The sequence below is a fragment of the Hippoglossus stenolepis genome, chromosome 12 (assembly GCF_022539355.2).
Source record: "Hippoglossus stenolepis isolate QCI-W04-F060 chromosome 12, HSTE1.2, whole genome shotgun sequence".
NCBI lineage: Eukaryota > Metazoa > Chordata > Actinopteri > Pleuronectiformes > Pleuronectidae > Hippoglossus > Hippoglossus stenolepis.
Genome location: NC_061494.1, coordinates 9,533 through 30,577, shown reverse-complemented (window position 1 = coordinate 30,577; position 21,045 = coordinate 9,533).

The window sequence follows — 21,045 nt, the reverse complement described above, 5'->3', positions numbered from 1 at the left end:
TCTTGAAGCCACCTATTGAAAAGATTATCTAGAACATAGTCCAAAATATGTTAAAAACGTCAAAATGTCGCTAGAAATCACCTAAAAACTCAGTTTTATATTTATTCCAAAATATGAGAAAAAAATGAAAAAAAGTCATACTTTGGGATGTCGTCCAAAATATGTTCAAAACGTCAAAAGTTGCTAGAAAGCACCTAAAAACACAATTTTGTATTTCATTCAAAATATGAGAATTTTTAAAAATAGTCATACTTTGGGATGTCGTCCAAAATATGTTAAAAATGTCAAAATGTCGCTAGAAAGCACCTAAAAACTCAGTTTTATATTTCGTCCAAAATATGAGAAAAAAAAATGAAAAAAAGTCATACATTGGTATGTCGTCCAAAATATGTTAAAAACGTCAAAAAGTCGCTAGAAAGCACCTAAAAACACAGTTTTGTATTTCGTCCAAAATATGAGAAAAAAAAGAAAATAAGTCTTTGGTATGTCGTCCAAAATATGTTAAAAACGTCAAAAAGTCGCTAGAAAGCACCTAAAAACAGTTTTGTATTTCGTCCAAAATATGAGAAAAAAAAATTAATACTTTGGTATGTCGTCCAAAATATGTTAAAAACGTCAAAATGTCGCTAGAAATCACCTAAAAACTCAGTTTTATATTTATTCCAAAATATGAGAAAAAAAAATGAAAAAAAGTCATACTTTGGGATGTCGTCCAAAATATGTTAAAAACGTCAAAAAGTCGCTAGAAAGCACCTAAAACACAGTTTTGTACTTTGTCCAAAATATGAGAAAAAAAAAAAAAAGTACTACTTTGGTATGTCGTCCAAAATGTTAAAAACGTCAAAATGTCGCTAGAAATCACCTAAAAACTCAGTTTTATATTTATTCCAAAATATGAGAAAAAAAATTAAAAAAAGTCATACTTTGGGATGTCGTCCAAAATATGTTCAAAATGTTGCTAGAAAGCACCTAAAAACTCAGTTTTATATTTATTCCAAAATATGAGAAAAAAAAAGGAAAAAAAGTCATACTTTGGTATGTCGTCCAAAATATGTTAAAAACGTCAAAAAGTCGCTAGAAAGCACCTAAAAACACAGTTTTGTACTTTGTCCAAAATATGAGAAAAAAAAGAAAAAAAGTACTACTTTGGTATGTCGTCCAAAATATGTTAAAAACGTCAAAATGTCGCTAGAAAGCACCTAAAAACACAGTTTTGTATATTGTCCAAAATATGAGAAAGAAAATGAAAAAAGTCATATGTCGTCCAAAATATGTTAAAAACGTCAAAAAGTCGCTAGAAAGCACCAAAAATCACAGTTTTGTATTTTGTCTAAAATATGAGAAAAAAAAATGAAAAAAAGTCATACTTTGGTATGTCGTCCAAAATATGTTAAAACGTCAAAAAGTCTCTAGAAATCACCTAAAAACGCAGTTTTGTATTTCGTCCAAAATATGAAAAAAAAATGAAAAAAAGTCATACTTTGGTGTGTCGTCCAAAATATGTTAAAAACATCAAAATGTCGCTAGAAAGCACCTAAAAACTGTTTTGTATTTCGTCCAAAATATGAGAAAAAAAAATGAGAAAAAATTAATACTTTGGTATGTCGTTCAAAATATGTTAAAAACGTCAAAATGTCGCTAGAAAGCACCTAAAACACAGTTTTGTACTTTGTCCAAAATATGAGAAAAAAAATGAAAAAAAGTCATACTTTGGTATGTCGTCCAAAATATGTTAAAAACGTCAAAAAGTTGCAAGAAAGCACCTAAAAACACAATTTTGTATTTCGTCCAAAATATGAGAATTTTTGTAAAAATAGTCATACTTTGGGATGTCGTCCAAAATATGTTAAAAACGTCAAAATGTCGCTAGAAAGCACCTAAAAACTCAGTTTTATATTTCGTCCAAAATATGAGAAAAAAAAATGAAAAAGTCATACTTTGGTATGTCTTCCAAAATATGTTAAACGTCAAAAGTCGCTAGAAAGCACCTAAAAACACAGTTTTGTATTTCGTCAAAATTTGAGAAAAAAAAGAAAAAGTCTTTGGTATGTCGTCCAAAATATGTTAAAAACGTCAAAAAGTTGCTAGAAAGCACCTAAAAACTCAGTTTTATATTTCGTCCAAAATATGAGAAAAAAAAATGAAAAAAAAGTCATACTTTGGGATGTCGTCCAAAATATGTTAAAAATGTCAAAATGTCACTAGAAAGCACCTAAACACTCAGTTTTATATTTATTCCAAAATATGAGGAAAAAAAATGAAAAAAAGTCATACTTTGGGATGTCGTCCAAAATATGTTAAAAACGTCAAAAAGTCGCTAGAAAGCACCTAAAACACAGTTTTGTACTTTGTCCAAAATATGAGAAAAAAAAAGAAAAAAGTACTACTTTGGTATGTCGTCCAAAATATGTTAAAAACGTCAAAAAGTCGCTAGAAAGCACCTAAAACACAGTTTTGTACTTTGTCCAAAATATGAGAAAAAAAAAGAAAAAAGTACTACTTTGGTATGTCGTCCAAAATATGTTAAAAACGTCAAAAAGTTGCTAGAAAGCACCTAAAAACACCGTTTTGTATTTCGTCCAAAATATGAAAAAAAAATGAAAAAAAGTCATACTTTGGTGTGTCGTCCAAAATATGTTAAAAACATCAAAATGTCGCTAGAAAGCACCTAAAAACTGTTTTGTATTTCGTCCAAAATATGAGAAAAAAAAATGAGAAAAAATTAATACTTTGGTATGTCGTCCAAAATATGTTAAAAACGTCAAAAAGTCGCTAGAAAGCACCTAAAAACACAATTTTGTATTTCGTCCAAAATATGAGAATTTTTTTTTTAAAATAGTCATACTTTGGGATGTCGTCCAAAATATGTTAAAAATGTCAAAATGTCGCTAGAAAGCACCTAAAAACTCAGTTTTATATTTCGTCCAAAATATGAGAAAAAAAAATGAAAAAAAGTCATACTTTGGTATGTCGTCCAAAATATGTTAAAAACGTCAAAAAGTCGCTAGAAAGCACCTAAAAACACAGTTTTGTATTTCGTCCAAAATATGAGAAAAAAAAAAGAAAAAAAGTCTTTGGTATGTCGTCCAAAATATGTTAAAAACCTCAAAAAGTTGCTAGAAAGCACCTAAAAACTCAGTTTTATATTTCGTCCAAAATATGAGAAAAAAAAATGAAAAAAAGTCATACTTTGGTGTGTCGTCCAAAATATGTTAAAAACGTCAAAATGTCGCTAGAAAGCACCTAAAAACAGTTTTGTATTTCGTCCAAAATATGAGAAAAAAAAATGAAAAAAAATGAATACTTTGGTATGTCGTCCAAAATATGTTAAAAACGTCAAAATGTCGCTACCTAAAAACACAGTTTACATTTACAAAGCTGACAACCAGCTGATCAGCTGTACTTTGATAGTGGAAGTACATTCTACGACGAGTACCACTGAAACACGGCTGTGTTGTTACGGTACCACGTTAAACACAAAGAGACGAGTCACAGTTTACTGACGATTGATCTTGAAGCCACCTATTGAAAAGATTATCTAGAACATAGTCCAAAATATGTTAAAAACGTCAAAATGTCGCTAGAAATCACCTAAAAACACAGTTTTATATTTCGTCCAAAATATGAGAATTTTTTTTTTTTAAAAGTCATACTTTGGTATGTCGTCCAAAATATGTTAAAAACGTCAAAAATTCTCTAGAAATCACCTAAAAACGCAGTTTTGTATTTCGTCCAAAATATGAAAAAAAAATGAAAAAAAGTCATACTTTGGTGTGTCGTCCAAAATATGTTAAAAACGTCAAAATGTCGCTAGAAAGCACATAAAAACTCAGTTTTATATTTCGTCCAAAATATGAGGAAAAAAAGAAAAAGTACTACTTTGGTATGTCGTCCAAAATATGTTAAAAACGTCAAAATGTCGCTAGAAAGCACATAAAACTCAGTTTTATATTTCGTCTAACATATGAGAAAAAAAATGAAAAAAAGTCATACTTTGGTATGTCGTCCAAAATATGTTAAAAACGTCAAAAAGTTGCTAGAAAGCACCTAAAAACACAATTTTGTATTTCATCCAAAATATGAGAATTTTTTTTTAAAAATAGGCATACTTTGGGATGTCGTCCAAAATATGTTAAAAATGTCAAAATGTCGCTAGAAAGCACCTAAAAACTCAGTTTTATATTTCGTCCAAAATATGAGAAAAAAATGAAAAAAGTCATACATTGTTATGTCGTCCAAAATATGTTAAAAACGTCAAAAGTCGCTAGAAAGCACCTAAAAACACAGTTTTGTATTTCGTCCAAAATATGAGAAAAAAAAAAGAAAATAAGTCTTTGGTATGTCGTCCAAAATATGTTAAAAACGTCAAAAAGTTGCTAGAAAGCACCTAAAAACAGTTTTGTATTTCGTCCAAAATATGAAAAAAAAATGAAAAGTCATACTTTGGTGTGTCGTCCAAAATATGTTAAAAACGTCAAAATGTCGCTAGAAAGCACCTAAAAACAGTTTTGTATTTCGTCCAAAATATGAGAAAAAAAAATTAATACTTTGGTATGTCGTCCAAAATATGTTAAAAACGTCAAAATGTCGCTACCTAAAAACACAGTTTACATTTACAAAGCTGACAACCAGCTGATCAGCTGTACTTTGATAGTGGAAGTACATTCTACACGAGTACCACTGAAACACGGCTGTGTTGTTACGGTACCACGTTAAACACAAAGAGACGAGTCACAGTTTACTGACGATTGATCTTGAAGCCACCTATTGAAAAGATTATCTAGAACATAGTCCAAAATATGTTAAAAACGTCAAAATGTCGCTACCTAAAAACACAGTTTACATTTACAAAGCTGACAACCAGCTGATCAGCTTACTTTGATAGTGGAAGTACATTCTACGACGAGTACCACTGAAACACGGCTGTGTTGTTACGGTACCACGTTAAACACAAAGAGACGAGTCACAGTTTACTGACGATTGATCTTGAAGCCACCTATTGAAAAGATTATCTAGAACATAGTCCAAAATATGTTAAAAACGTCAAAATGTCGCTAGAAAGCACCTAAAAACACAGTTTTATATTTCGTCCAAAATATGAGAATTTTTTTTTTTAAAAAGTCATACTTTGGTATGTCGTCCAAAATATGTTAAAAACGTCAAAATGTCGCTAGAAATCACCTAAAAACTCAGTTTTATATTTATTCCAAAATATGAGAAAAAAAAATGAAAAAAAGTCATACTTTGGGATGTCGTCCAAAATATGTTAAAAACGTCAAAAAGTCGCTAGAAAGCACCTAAAACACAGTTTTGTACTTTGTCCAAAATATGAGAAAAAAAAAGAAAAAAAGTACTACTTTGGTATGTCGTCCAAAATGTTAAAAACGTCAAAATGTCGCTAGAAAGCATCTAAAAACTCAGTTTTATATTTCGTCCAAAATATGAGAAAAAAAAATGAAAAAAAGTCATACTTTGGTATGTCGTCCAAAATATGTTAAAAACGTCAAAATGTCGCTACCTAAAAACACAGTTTACATTTACAAAGCTGACAACCAGCTGATCAGCTGTACTTTGATAGTGGAAGTACATTCTACGACGAGTACCACTGAAACACGGCTGTGTTGTTACGTTACCACGTTAAACACAAAGAGACGAGTCACAGTTTACTGACGATTGATCTTGAAGCCACCTATTGAAAAGATTATCTAGAACATAGTCCAAAATATGTTAAAAACGTCAAAATGTCGCTAGAAATCACCTAAAAACTCAGTTTTATATTTATTCCAAAATATGAGAAAAAAAATGAAAAAAAGTCATACTTTGGGATGTCGTCCAAAATATGTTCAAAATGTCGCTAGAAAGCACCTAAAAACTCAGTTTTATATTTATTCCAAAATATGAGAAAAAAAAAGGAAAAAAAGTACTACTTTGGTGTGTCGTCCAAAATATGTTAAAAACATCAAAAAGTCGCTAGAAAGCACCTAAAAACACAGTTTTGTACTTTGTCCAAAATATGAGAAAAAAAAGAAAAAAAGTACTACTTTGGTATGTCGTCCAAAATATGTTAAAAACGTCAAAATGTCGCTAGAAAGCACCTAAAAACACAGTTTTGTATATTGTCCAAAATATGAGAAAGAAAATGAAAAAAGTCATATGTCGTCCAAAATATGTTAAAAACGTCAAAAAGTCGCTAGAAAGCACCAAAAATCACAGTTTTGTATTTTGTCTAAAATATGAGAAAAAAAAATGAAAAAAAGTCATACTTTGGTATGTCGTCCAAAATATGTTAAAACGTCAAAAAGTCTCTAGAAATCACCTAAAAACGCAGTTTTGTATTTCGTCCAAAATATGAAAAAAATGAAAAAAAGTCATACTTTGGTATGTCGTCCAAAATATGTTAAAACGTCAAAAAGTCTCTAGAAATCACCTAAAAACGCAGTTTTGTATTTCGTCCAAAATATGAAAAAAAAATGAAAAAAAGTCATACTTTGGTGTGTCGTCCAAAATATGTTAAAAACATCAAAATGTCGCTAGAAAGCACCTAAAAACTGTTTTGTATTTCGTCCAAAATATGAGAAAAAAAAATGAGAAAAAATTAATACTTTGGTATGTCGTTCAAAATATGTTAAAAACGTCAAAATGTCGCTAGAAAGCACCTAAAACACAGTTTTGTACTTTGTCCAAAATATGAGAAAAAAAAAGAAAAAAAGTACTACTTTGGTATGTCGTCCAAAATATGTTAAAAACGTCAAAATGTCGCTAGAAAGCACCTAAAAACTCAGTTTTATATTTCGTCCAACATATGAGAAAAAAAATGAAAAAAAGTCATACTTTGGTATGTCGTCCAAAATATGTTAAAAATGTCGCTAGAAAGCACATAAAAACTCAGTTTTATATTTCGTCCAACATATGAGAAAAAAAATGAAAAAAAGTCATACTTTGGTATGTCGTCCAAAATATGTTAAAAACGTCAAAAAGTTGCTAGAAAGCACCTAAAAACACAATTTTGTATTTCGTCCAAAATATGAGAATTTTTTTTTAAAAATAGTCATACTTTGGGATGTCGTCCAAAATATGTTAAAAATGTCAAAATGTCGCTAGAAAGCACCTAAAAACTCAGTTTTATATTTCGTCCAAAATATGAGAAAAAAATAGAAAAAGTCATACATTGGTATGTCGTCCAAAATATGTTAAAAACGTCAGCCGCTAGAAAGCACCTAAAAACACAGTTTTGTATTTCGTCCAAAATATGAGAAAAAAAGAAAATAAGTCTTTGGTATGTCGTCCAAAATATGTTAAAACGTCAAAAGTCGAGAAAGCACCTAAAAACAGTTTTATATTTCGTCCAAAATATGAGAAAAAAATTAATACTTTGGTATGTCGTCCAAAATATGTTAAAAACGTCAAAATGTCGCTAGAAATCACCTAAAAACTCAGTTTTATATTTATTCCAAAATATGAGAAAAAAAAATGAAAAAAAGTCATACTTTGGGATGTCGTCCAAAATATGTTAAACGTTCAAGTCGCTAGAAAGCACCTAAAACACAGTTTTGTACTTTGTCCAAAATATGAGAAAAAAAAAGAAAAAAAGTACTACTTTGGTATGTCGTCCAAAATGTTAAAAACGTCAAAATGTCGCTAGAAATCACCTAAAAACTCAGTTTTATATTTATTCCAAAATATGAGAAAAAAATAAAAAAAGTCATACTTTGGGATGTCGTCCAAAATATGTTCAAAATGTTGCTAGAAAGCACCTAAAAACTCAGTTTTATATTTATTCCAAAATATGAGAAAAAAAAAGGAAAAAAAGTCATACTTTGGTATGTCGTCCAAAATATGTTAAAAACGTCAAAAAGTCGCTAGAAAGCACCTAAAAACACAGTTTTGTACTTTGTCCAAAATATGAGAAAAAAAAGAAAAAAAGTACTACTTTGGTATGTCGTCCAAAATATGTTAAAAATCAAAATGTCGCTAGAAAGCACCTAAAAACACAGTTTTGTATATTGTCCAAAATATGAGAAAGAAAATGAAAAAAGTCATATGTCGTCCAAAATATGTTAAAAACGTCAAAAAGTCGCTAGAAAGCACCAAAAATCACAGTTTTGTATTTTGTCTAAAATATGAGAAAAAAAAATGAAAAAAAGTCATACTTTGGTATGTCGTCCAAAATATGTTAAAACGTCAAAAAGTCTCTAGAAATCACCTAAAAACGCAGTTTTGTATTTCGTCCAAAATATGAAAAAAAAATGAAAAAAAGTCATACTTTGGTGTGTCGTCCAAAATATGTTAAAAACATCAAAATGTCGCTAGAAAGCACCTAAAAACTGTTTTGTATTTCGTCCAAAATATGAGAAAAAAAAATGAGAAAAAATTAATACTTTGGTATGTCGTTCAAAATATGTTAAAAACGTCAAAATGTCGCTAGAAAGCACCTAAAACACAGTTTTGTACTTTGTCCAAAATATGAGAAAAAAAATGAAAAAAAGTCATACTTTGGTATGTCGTCCAAAATATGTTAAAAACGTCAAAAAGTTGCAAGAAAGCACCTAAAAACACAATTTTGTATTTCGTCCAAAATATGAGAATTTTTTTGTAAAAATAGTCATACTTTGGGATGTCGTCCAAAATATGTTAAAAATGTCAAAATGTCGCTAGAAAGCACCTAAAAACTCAGTTTTATATTTCGTCCAAAATATGAGAAAAAATGAAAAAGTCATACTTTGGTATGTCTTCAAATATGTTAAAACGTCAAAAGTCGCTAGAAAGCACCTAAAAACACAGTTTTGTATTTCGTCCAAAATTTGAGAAAAAAAAAAGAAAAAAAGTCTTTGGTATGTCGTCCAAAATATGTTAAAAACGTCAAAAAGTTGCTAGAAAGCACCTAAAAACTCAGTTTTATATTTCGTCCAAAATATGAGAAAAAAAAATGAAAAAAAAGTCATACTTTGGGATGTCGTCCAAAATATGTTAAAAATGTCAAAATGTCACTAGAAAGCACCTAAACACTCAGTTTTATATTTATTCCAAAATATGAGGAAAAAATGAAAAAAAGTCATACTTTGGGATGTCGTCCAAAATATGTTAAAAACGTCAAAAAGTCGCTAGAAAGCACCTAAAACACAGTTTTGTACTTTGTCCAAAATATGAGAAAAAAAGAAAAAGTACTACTTTGGTATGTCGTCCAAAATATGTTAAAAACGTCAAAAGTCGCTAGAAAGCACCTAAAACACAGTTTTGTACTTTGTCCAAAATATGAGAAAAAAAGAAAAAGTACTACTTTGGTATGTCGTCAAAATATGTTAAAAACGTCAAAAGTTGCTAGAAAGCACCTAAAAACACCGTTTTGTATTTCATCAAAATATGAAAAAAAAATGAAAAAAAGTCATACTTTGGTGTGTCGTCCAAAATATGTTAAAAACATCAAAATGTCGCTAGAAAGCACCTAAAAACTGTTTTGTATTTCGTCCAAATATGAGAAAAAAATGAAAAAAATTAATACTTTGGTATGTCGTCCAAATATGTTAAAAACGCCAAAAAGTCGCTAGAAAGCACCTAAAAACACAATTTTGTATTTCATTCAAAATATGAGAATTTTTTAAAATAGTCATACTTTGGGATGTCGTCCAAAATATGTTAAAAATGTCAAAATGTCAAGAAAGCACCTAAAAACTCAGTTTTATATTTCATCCAAAATATGAGAAAAAAATGAAAAAAGTCATACTTTGGTATGTCGTCCAAAATATGTTAAAAACGTCAAAAAGTCGCTAGAAAGCACCTAAAAACACAGTTTTGTATTTCGTCCAAAATATGAGAAAAAAAAAAAAGTCTTTGGTATGTCGTCCAAAATATGTTAAAAACCTCAAAAAGTTGCTAGAAAGCACCTAAAAACTCAGTTTTATATTTCATTCAAAATATGAGAAAAAAAAATGAAAAAAAGTCATATTGGTGTGTCGTCCAAAATATGTTAAAACGCCAAAATGTCGCTAGAAAGCACCTAAAAACAGTTTTGTATTCAAAATATGAGAAAAAAATGAAAAAAATGAATACTTTGGTATGTCGTCCAAAATATGTTAAAAACGCCAAAATGTCGCTACCTAAAAACACAGTTTACATTTACAAAGCTGACAACCAGCTGATCAGCTGTACTTTGATAGTGGAAGTACATTCTGCATAGTACCACTGAAACACGGCTGTGTTGTTACGGTACCAATGCTAAACACAAAGAGACGAGTCACAGTTTACTGACGATTGATCTTGAAGCCACCTATTGAAAAGATTATCTAGAACATAGTCCAAAATATGTTAAAAACGTCAAAATGTCGCTAGAAATCACCTAAAAACACAGTTTTATATTTCGTCCAAAATATGAGAATTTTTTTTTTTTAAAAGTCATACTTTGGTATGTCGTCCAAAATATGTTAAAAACGTCAAAAATTCTCTAGAAATCACCTAAAAACGCAGTTTTGTATTTCGTCCAAAATATGAAAAAAAAATGAAAAAAAGTCATACTTTGGTGTGTCGTCCAAAATATGTTAAAAACGTCAAAATGTCGCTAGAAAGCACATAAAAACTCAGTTTTATATTTCGTCCAAAATATGAGAATTTTTTTAAAATCATACTTTGGTATGTCGTCCAAAATATGTTAAAAACGTCAAAAAGTCGCTAAAAAGCACCTAAAAACACAGTTTTGTATTTCATCCAAAATATGAGAAAAAAGAAAAAAGTCATACCTTGGTATGTCGTCCAAAATATGTTAAAAACGTCAAAATGTCGCTAGAAAGCACCTAAAAACTCAGTTTTATATTTCGTCCAAAATATGAGAAAAAAAAAAGAAAAAAAGTCTTTGGTATGTCGTCCAAAATATGTTAAAAACGTCAAAAAGTTGCTAGAAAGCACCTAAAAACACAGTTTTGTATTTCGTCCAAAATATGAAAAAAAAATGAAAAAAAGTCATACTTTGGTGTGTCGTCCAAAATATGTTAAAAACGTCAAAATGTCGCTAGAAAGCACCTAAAAACAGTTTTGTATTTCGTCCAAAATATGAGAAAAAAAAATGAAAAAAAATTAATACTTTGGTATGTCGTCCAAAATATGTTAAAAACGTGAAAATGTCGCTAGAAAGCACCTAAAAACTCAGTTTTATATTTCGTCCAAAATATGAGAAAAAAAAATGAAAAAAAGTCATACTTTGGTGTGTCGTCCAAAATATGTTAAAAACGTCAAAATGTCGCTAGAAAGCACCTAAAAACACAGTTTTATATTTCGTCCAAAATATGAGAAAAAAAAAGAAAAAAAGTACTACTTTGGTATGTCGTCCAAAATATGTTAAAAACGTCAAAATGTCGCTAGAAAGCACCTAAAAACACAGTTTTGTATATTGTCCAAAATATGAGAAAAAAAAATGAAAAAAGTCATATGTCGTCCAAAATATGTTAAAAACGTCAAAAAGTCGCTAGAAAGCACCAAAATCACAGTTTTGTATTTTGTCCAAAATATGAGAAAAAAATATGAAAAAAAGTCATACTTTGGTATGTCGTCCAAAATATGTTAAAAACGTCAAAAATTTTCTAGAAATCACCTAAAAACGCAGTTTTGTATTTCGTCCAAAATATGAAAAAAAAATGAAAAAAAGTCATACTTTGGTGTGTCGTCCAAAATATGTTAAAAACGTCAAAATGTCGCGAGAAAGCACCTAAAAACAGTTTTGTATTTCGTCCAAAATATGAGAAAAAAAAATGAAAAAAAGTCATACTTTGGTATGTCGTCCAAAATACGTTAAAAACGTCAAAAAGTTGCTAGAAAGCACCTAAAAACACAGTTTTGTATTTCGTCCAAAATATGAGATTTTTTTTTAAAAAACAGTCATACTTTGGTATGTCGTCCAAAATATGTTAAAAACGTCAAAAAGTCGCTAAAAAGCACCTAAAAACACAGTTTTGTATTTCGTCCAAAATATGAGAAAAAAAGAAAATAAGTCATACTTTGGTATGTCGTCCAAAATATGTTAAAAACGTCAAAAAGTTGCTAGAAAGCACCTAAAAACACAGTTTTGTATTTTGTCCAAAATATGAGAAAAAAAAGTCATACTTTGGTATGTCGTCCAAAATATGTTAAAAACGTCAAAAAGTCGCTAGAAAGCACCTAAAAACACAGTTTTGTATATTGTCCAAAATATGTGAAAAAAAAATGAAAAAAAGTCATACTTTGGTATGTCGTCCAAAATATGATAAAGCTCTCCCCTGCGGCCCTTGGTGGCTCAGCCCGGTTTTCAATGTTCTGCCAGTTACAGGTCCAAAGATGATCCCAGAGGCCAGTTGATCCTGAAATCCACACAGGTGCAGATTGGGCCCCGAGCCACGCAGGGGCCCCAGATTCCCCCAGATTCGCAGCAGAGCTTAACCTCGGTCCCTGAACCACCCAGGGACGCTATATTCGCAGCAGAGCTTAAGGCCGGCACCCAGGAGGTGCATGAAAAATCTGGTGGCTCTACCTCAACCAGAAGTTTAAAAAAACTCTAACTGTTGTGTCAGCTGCTGACTGCACAGACGGCCTGTTCTGAATGGACAATGAAAAGGGCCCTGTATGGGCCCCTTAGCAGCGAGAGGTCTGAAATTTTGGATGAGCTCTCCCTGTGGCCTTTGGTGGCTCAGCCCGGTTTTCAAAGTTCTGCCAGTTACAGGTCCAAAGATGTTGCCATCAAGCTGTCTGAAATCCACACAGGTACAGTTCGGTCCCGAACCACCCAGGGACGCTATATTCGCAGCAGAGCTGAAGCCCGGCACCCAGGAGGTGCATGGAAAATCTGGTGGCTGTAGCTCAACCGGAAGTAAAAAAAACACCTCTAACTTTTGTCTCAGCTGCTGACTGCACAGACGGCCTGTACTGAATGGACACTGAAAAGGGCCACTGTCTGGGCCCCTTAGCAGCGAGAGGTCTGAAATTTTGGATGAGCTCTCCCCTACAGCCCTTGGTGGCTCAGCCCGGTTTTCAAAGTTCTGCCAGTTACAGGTCCAAAGATGATGCCAGAGGCCAGTTGATCCTGAAATCCACACAGATGCAGTTCGGTCCCTGAACCACCCAGGGACGCTATATTCGCAGCAGAGCTTAAGGCCGGCACCCGGGAGGTGCATGAAAAATCTGGTGGCTCTACCTCAACCAGAAGTAAAAAAAACTCTAACTGTTGTGTCAGCTGCTGACTGCACAGACGGCCTGTTCTGAATGGACAATGAAAAGGGCCACTGTATGGGCCCCTTAGCAGCGAGAGGTCTGAAATTTTGGATGAGCTCTCCCCTACGGCCCTTGGTGGCTCAGCCTGGTTTTCAAAGTTCTGCCAGTTACAGGTCCAAAGATGATCCCAGAGGCCAGTTGATCCTGAAATCCACAAAGGTGCAGTTCGGTCCCCGTACCACCCAGGGACCCCATATTCGCAGCACAGCTTTAGCTTGGCACACAGGAGGTGCATGGAAAATCTGGTGGCTCTACCTCAACCAGAAGTAAAACAAAACCTCTAACTGTTGTCTCAGCTGCTGACTGCACAGATGGCCTGTACTGAATGGACACTGAAAAGGGCCACTGTCTGGGCCCCTTAGCAGCGAGAGGTCTGAAATTTTGGATGAGCTCTCCCCTATGGCCCTTGGTGGCTCATCCCGGTTTTCAAAGTTCTGCCAGTTACAGGTCCAAAGATGATGCCAGAGGCCAGTTGATCCTGAAATCCACACAGGTGCAGTTCGGTCCCCGAACCACCCAGGGATACCAATTCAGCACAGCTTAAGCTTGGAACACAGGAGGTGCATGGAAAATCTGGTGGCTCTACCTCAACCAGAAGTAAAAAAATACCTCTAACTTTTGTCTCAGCTGCTGACTGCACAGACGGCCTGTACTGAATGGACACTGAAAAGGGCCACTGTCTGGCCCTTAGCAGCGAGAGGTCTGAAATTTTGGATGAGCTCTCCCCCTCTTGTCTCTAGCCCGGTTTTCAAAGTTCTGCCAGTTACAGGTCCAAAGATGATTCCAGAGGCCAGTTGATCCTGAAATCCACACAGGTGCAGTTCGGTCCCTGAACCACCCAGGGACGTATATTCACAGCAGAGCTTAAGGCTGGCACCCAGGAGGTGCATGAAAATCTGGTGGCTCTAGCTCAACCAGAAGTAAAAAAACACCTCTAACCTTTGTCTCAGCTGCTGACTGCACAGACGGCCTGTACTGAATGGACAATGAAAAGGGCCACTGTCTGGGCCCCTTGGCAGAGGTCTGAAATTTTGGATGAGCTCCCCTACGGCCCTTGGTGGCTCAGCCCGGTTTTCAAAGTTCTGCCAGTTACAGGTCCAAAGATGATCACAGAGGCCAGTTGATCCTGAAATCCACACAGGTGCAGTTCGGTCCCGAATCACCCAGGGATCCCAAATTCGCAGCACAGCTTAAGCTTGGCACACAGGAGGTGCATGGAAAATCTGGTGGCTCTACCTCAACCAGAAGTAAAAAAAAAACCTCTAACTTTTGTCTCAGCTGCTGACTGCACAGATGGCCTGTACTGAATGGACACTGAAAAGGGCCACTGTCTGGGCCCCTTAGCAGCGAGAGGTCTGAAATTTTGGATGAGCTCTCCCCTATGGCCCTTGGTGGCTCAGCCCGGTTTCAAAGTTCTGCCAGTTACAGGTCCAAAGATGATGCCAGAGGCCAGTTGATCCTGAAATCCACACAGGTGCAGTTCGGTCCCCGAACCACCCAGGGATACCAAATTCGCAGCACAGCTTAAGCTTTCAGGAGGAGTGCATGGAAAATCTGGTGGCTCTACCTCCAAAAAAAAAAAATACCTCTACTTTTGTCTCAGCTGCTGACTGCACAGACGGCCTGTACTGAATGGACACTGAAAGGGACCACTTCTCTCGGCCCTTAGCAGCGAGAGGTCTGAAATTTTGGATGAGCTCTCCCCTGCATTTGGCTGCTCAGCCCGGTTTTCAAAGTTCTGCCAGTTACAGGTCCAAAGATGATCCCAGAGGCCAGTTGATCCTGAAATCCACACAGGTGCAGTTCGGTCCCTGAACCACCCAGGGACGCTATATTCGCAGCAGAGCTTAAGCTCGGCACCCAGGAGGTGCATGAAAAATCTGATGGCTCTAGCTCAACCAGAAGTAAAAAAAACACCTCTAACTTTTGTCTCAGCTGCTGACTGCACAGACGGCCTGTACTGAATGGACACTGAAAAGGGCCACTGTCTGGGCCCCTTAGCAGCGAGAGTTCTGAAATTTTGGATGAGCTCTCCCTGCGGCCTTGGCTGCTCAGCCCGGTTTTCAAAGTTCTGCCAGTTACAGGTCCAAAGATGAGTCCAGAGGCCAGTTGATCCTGAAATCCACACAGGTGCAGTTCGGTCCCTGAACCACCCAGGGACGCTATATTAGCATGACTTAAGGCCGGCACCCAGGAGGTGCAAAAAATCTGGTGGCTCTACCTCAACCAGAAAAAAAAAAACCTCTAACGCTTGTCTCAGCTGCTGACTGCTCAGGCCTGTACTGAATGGACACTGAAAAGGGCCACTGTCTGGGCCCCTTGCAGCGAGAGGTCTGAAATTTTGGATGAGCTCTCCCTACGGCCCTTGGTGGCTCAGCCCGGTTTTCAAAGTTCTGCCAGTTAGAGGTCCAAAGATGATGCCAGAGTCAGTTGATCCTGAAATCCACACAGGTGCAGTTCGGTTCCAGAACCACCCAGGGACCCCATATTCGCAGCACAGTTTAAGCTTACACAGGAGGTGCATGAAAAATCTGGTGGCTCTAGCTCAACCAGAAGTAAAAAAACCTCTAACTTTTGTCTCAGCTGCTGACTGCACAGACGGCCTGTACTGAATGGACACTGAAAAGGGCCACTGTCTGGGCCCCTTAGCAGCGAGAGGTCTGAAATTTTGGATGAGCTCTCCCCTGCGGCCCTTGGCTGCTCAGCCCGGTTTTCAAAGTTCTGCCAGTTACAGGTCCAAAGATGATCCCAGAGGCCAGTTGATCCTGAAATCCACACAGGTGCAGTTCGGGCCCGAGCCACGCAGGGGCCCCAGATTCGCAGCAGAGCTTAAGCTTGCAGGAGGTGCATGAAAACCTGGTGGCTCTACCTCAACCAGAAGCAAAAAACCCCTCTAACTTTTGTCTCAGCTGCTGACTGCACAGACGGCCTGTACTGAATGGACACTGAAAAGGGCCACTGTCTGGGCCCTTAGCAGCGAGAGGTCTGACATTTTGGATGAGCTCTCCCCTACAGCCCTCGTGGCTCAGCCCGGTTTTCAAAGTTCTGCCAGTTACAGGTCCAAAGATGATGCCAGAGGCCAGTTAATCCTGAAATCCACACAGGTGCAGTTCGGTCCCCAGACACCCAGGGATCCCATATTCGCAGCACAGCTTAGGCTTGGCACACAGGAGGTGCATGAAAAATCTGGTGGCTCACTCAACCAGAAGTAAAAACACCTCTAACTTTGTCTCAGCTGCTGACTGCACAGAGGCCTGTACTGAATGGAAACTGAAAAGACTGCTCTCTGGGCCGCTTAGCAGCGAGAGGTCTGAAATTTGGGATGAGCTCTCCCTGCGGCCTTGGTGGCTGCTCAGCCCGGTTTTCAAAGTTCTGCCAGTTACAGGTCCAAAGATGATGCCAGAGGCCAGTTGATCCTGAAATCCACACAGGTGCAGTTCGGCCCGAGCCATGAAGCCGGTTAGATACAGAGCTTAAGCTCGGCACCCAGGAGGTGCATGAAAAATCTGTGGCTCTAGCTCAACCGGAAGTAAAAAAAATAATTCTTACTTTTGTCTAATTTGCTGATTGCACAGACGGCCTGTACTGAATGGACACTGAAAATGGCCACTGTCTGGGCCCCTTAGCATCGAGAGGTCTGAAATTTTGGATGAGCTCTCCCCCTTGGCCCTTGGTGGCTCAGCCCGGTTTTCAAAGTTCTGCCAGTTACAGGTCCAAAGATGATGCCAGAGGCCAATTGACCCTGAAATCCACACAGGTGCAGTTCGGTCCCTGAACCACCCAGGGATCCCATATTCGCAGCACAGCTTAAGCTTGGCACACAGGAGGTGCATGAAAAACCTGGTGGCTCTACCTCAACCAGAAGCAAAAAAAAAACCTCTAACTTTTGTCTCAGCTGCTGACTGCACAGACGGCCTGTACTGAATGGACACTGAAAAGGGCCACTGTCTGGGCCCCTTAGCAGCGAGAGGTCTGAAATTTTGGATGAGCTCTCCCCTACAGCCCTTGGTGGCTCAGCCCGGTTTTCAAAGTTCTGCCAGTTACAGGTCCAAAGATGATGCCAGAGGCCAGTTGATCCTGAAATCCACACAGGTGCAGTTCGGTCCCCGAACCACCCAGGGATCCCATATTCGCAGCACAGCTTAAGCTTGGCACACAGGAGGTGCATGAAAATCTGGTGGCTCTACCTCAACCAGAAGTAAAAACACCTCTAACCTTTGTCTCAGCTGCTGACTGCACAGACGGCCTGTACTGAATGGAAACTGAAAAGGGCCACTGTCTGGGCCCCTTAGCAGCGAGAGGTCTGAAATTTTGGATGAGCTCTCCCCTTGGCCCTTGGTGGCTCAGCCCGGTTTTCAAAGTTCTGCCAGTTACAGGTCCAAAGATGATGCCAGAGGTCAGTTGATCCTGAAATCCACACAGGTGCAGTTCGGTTCCCAAGCGACCCAGGGACCCCATATTCGCAGCACAGTTTAAACCATGTTTTGGCTAAGTGGGAGTGGGTTCGCGCCTCCTGTGTGCTGGCAAACGTGCTGCGAGGTCGGCGAACACGCGTGTGGTTTCGTCACAGACGGACCTGTAACTGGCAGAACTGAGGCGAACAACACCTGGTATAGAGGAGGCTCATCAAAATTTCAGACCTCGTATAATTCGAGACAGTGGCCCTTTCGATTTCAGTACAGGCCATCTGGCAGCGGACAAAAGTTGGAAGTGTTTACTTCTGGTTGGTACAAATCATGCACCTCATGATAGCAAGCAACAACTGCAACCGGAAACTGCCACCTGTATTGGTTTCGGGATGCAGCGTCATCTTTGGACTGGCTGGCAGAACTGAAGCGGGCCCGAGAGCTGTGAAGGAGGCTCAAGAATTTCGGACCTCTGCATGCTAAGGGGGCAGTGGTATGACCGACCGTCTGTTGATCGGCAACTGGTGAGTTTCCTTCTGGTGGGCCACCGGGTTTCATTGCCTCCTGGCTGATATGGCGCAAGCTGCCTTTCTGAAGATCCCTGGGCCAGGCCTGTGTGGATTTCAAGATCGAGCAACTCAATCTGGACCTCAACTGGCGAGCGACAGGCTGAGCAGAGGCTCATCGGACCTCTCCGATAACTGCGGCCATTTTCAGTGTCCATTCGGCTGGCTCTGTGCAATCGGCTGGGGCTAAGTAGGTATTTTTTACTTTCAGTGAAACTAGAGCCGCCGATTTTCATGCCTCACGGAATGTAAACAATATACTCAGTGCTCCGAACATTCGGCCTCTAACATCTTGATTTGCTGGCGGGGCACTGAAAACGGCTGAACAACCAAGGAGCCGCAGGGAAGAGCTGCAAATTTCAGACCTCTACAGCACTAGCGAGAGTGGCCCTTTCATTTCCACGTCCGGCTTTGAGCCGTCTGTGCAGTCAGCAGCGCTGGGACAGGACAAGTGTTTACTTCTGGTTGACTTAATGCAGATCTCATGCTCCTGATATGGCTAAGCTGTCTGAAATATGGATCCTGAGTCGAGGGGACATTTCTGTGAACTCAGTCGCTACTCATCATCTTGGATATGGCTAGCAGCTGGCTGGGCTGGCCTGAGGCTGAGAGGCTCATCAAAATGTCGAGACCTCTCGCTGCTGAGAGACCCAGACAGTGGCCCTTTCAGTGTCCATTCAGTACAGGCCGTCTGTCTATAATCAGCTGAACAAAGGATAGAGGAGACAGTAAATGCACCTCCTGATAACCAGCTAAGCTGTGCTGCGAATCAGAGGCCCCCTGTGTGGCTCGAGGACTAATTTTGCCTGTGAATTTCAGAGATCAACAGCCTCTGTGATCATCTTTGAACCTGTAACTGAAGCACGAGGCAGGCTGGCAACCAAACTCGTCAGCCTCAGACCTCAACGCTGAGGCAGACGACTTTGAGTCATTCGGTACAGGCTTCCGTCTTCCGGACAAGGTGGAGGTGTTTTTGCTACTGGTTGGTGAAGCCACCGGAGTATGGCAAACTGTGAACAACGTAATAGTCCCATGTTCGAGGAACGAGAGCAGTTTCAGGATAGTATTCCTTTGGACACAATTCGGCTGAGCCCTGAAGCCGTGAGAGCTCGTAGAATTTCAGACCTCTGCGGGGAACGGACGTCGGCCCTCGGTGTCCCTCGGTACAGACCGTCTGGCTGTGCAGCTATTGGGGTTTTTTGCTTCTGAGGCAGTGAGTGCCCGATCATATCGAGGGCAGGCAGTTTCATGGCTCTGGGGTAACTGTGAAGGCTGGCTCCGAGCTGAAGAACCGCGAAAGAAGCTCATCCAAATTTCAGGAACTCTGTGCCAAGAACTGAATGGCCCTTTCCATTGTCGAGCCGTCTCTTGTAGCTAATAAAATTGAAAGTGTTTTTCTCTGGTTGAGCTAAACCTCCAATTTTCATGCGCCTCCTGAGTGCCGACTTAAATACTGCTGCGATATAGGTGATTCGGGCAGCTACGCGTTCCGGATCGGCTGACTCTGGAAGTCATCTTTGAACCTGGCTGGCGGGCCTGACGAGCCCTGGCTCAAAGACGCCGTCATCCAGTAGACCTCGCTCTGGGATAATCAGCCCGAAATGTCCATTCAATACAAAGACGATCTCCTGATCGGCAGCTGAAACAAAAATTCAAGTATGCACACCACTTCAGTGATGAAACACAGTCCTCATGCACCTATAATGCAAACCAGCTGAACAAGATAGTATCAGTGGTTAGGGACTATATCTGATTCAGAATCAACAACCTCTGTATCATCTGGTTAACAACAGGCACGAAACCGGGATGAACCACCAAGCAGAGGCACCATCAGCTAGATATCTCTCTTCTAAGAACAGGCAAACCACTGCCTCAATCATCATCTGAAACAATCAAATCATCGTGAATCGCATGAGGTGCCACCTTCTGGTTGAGGTAAATACAAATTCACCATGCTCATGTAAACTCAAGCTGTAAGTGAGACCTAGTGAGGAGACGGAAACACTGATGGTTTCTGGTCAAGCTGGCATGGGTGTGCCGGTTTATATTTGACGAACAAAATCAGGGCTGACACCGAGCGTGAAATATCAGCTGAATCTCGTGAGGCCGCCGTCGGCCTCGTGTCGTCGTCCCCAATTAACTGGCAGACAAAGAGTTCAAGTGTTTGGGTGAAGCTAAGACCACACAGTCTCATACTCTGGTCATGCCAAGCTCTGCTGGTATCCTCAGTCCCTGATGTTCCAGAGGTGAAACATGTGGATCAACTGAAGGCACTAAATCATCTTGGATAATGAGGCATACAAGAAAAGCAGGCTGGCTGCTCAAGGCTGTGAAATCCATCAAAAGCCTGGAACCTCATCCTAAGAGCAGACAAGCTGTAATCTCATTCAGTACAGGCCGTGTGCAGTCGTAGCTAAGTGTTTTTTGTCTGGTTAGTCCCTCGGAAATTTAATGCTCCTGAATGATTGGGGACCGTTCTGCCTGTGGACCTGGATCAACTGACGTCATCATGATTACAGCTGTTGAACAAAGCCAGGATGGCTCTGAAATAGGAAGCTATCCTTCAGACCTATGTGCTAAGGCCAGACAATGTTTCGAAATGTCAGTACAGGCCATCGGAGCTAGTAAAGTTAGAAGGATTTCTATCGTTGGTGACCACCCAATTTTCCATGCGCACCTCACTTGGCTTAGCTGTGTTCAGTGAGATCTGAGTGATTCAGACAGTCAGCAGAGGCTGAGCAGGCTGTTTCAAACCCCGTGAGAAGAGCTCATCCATTTCGGGCACTGAAGGCCATAGTGACGCTGTGTATTCAAGCTCAGGCAGTCTCTCTGCAGATCAACTTCTT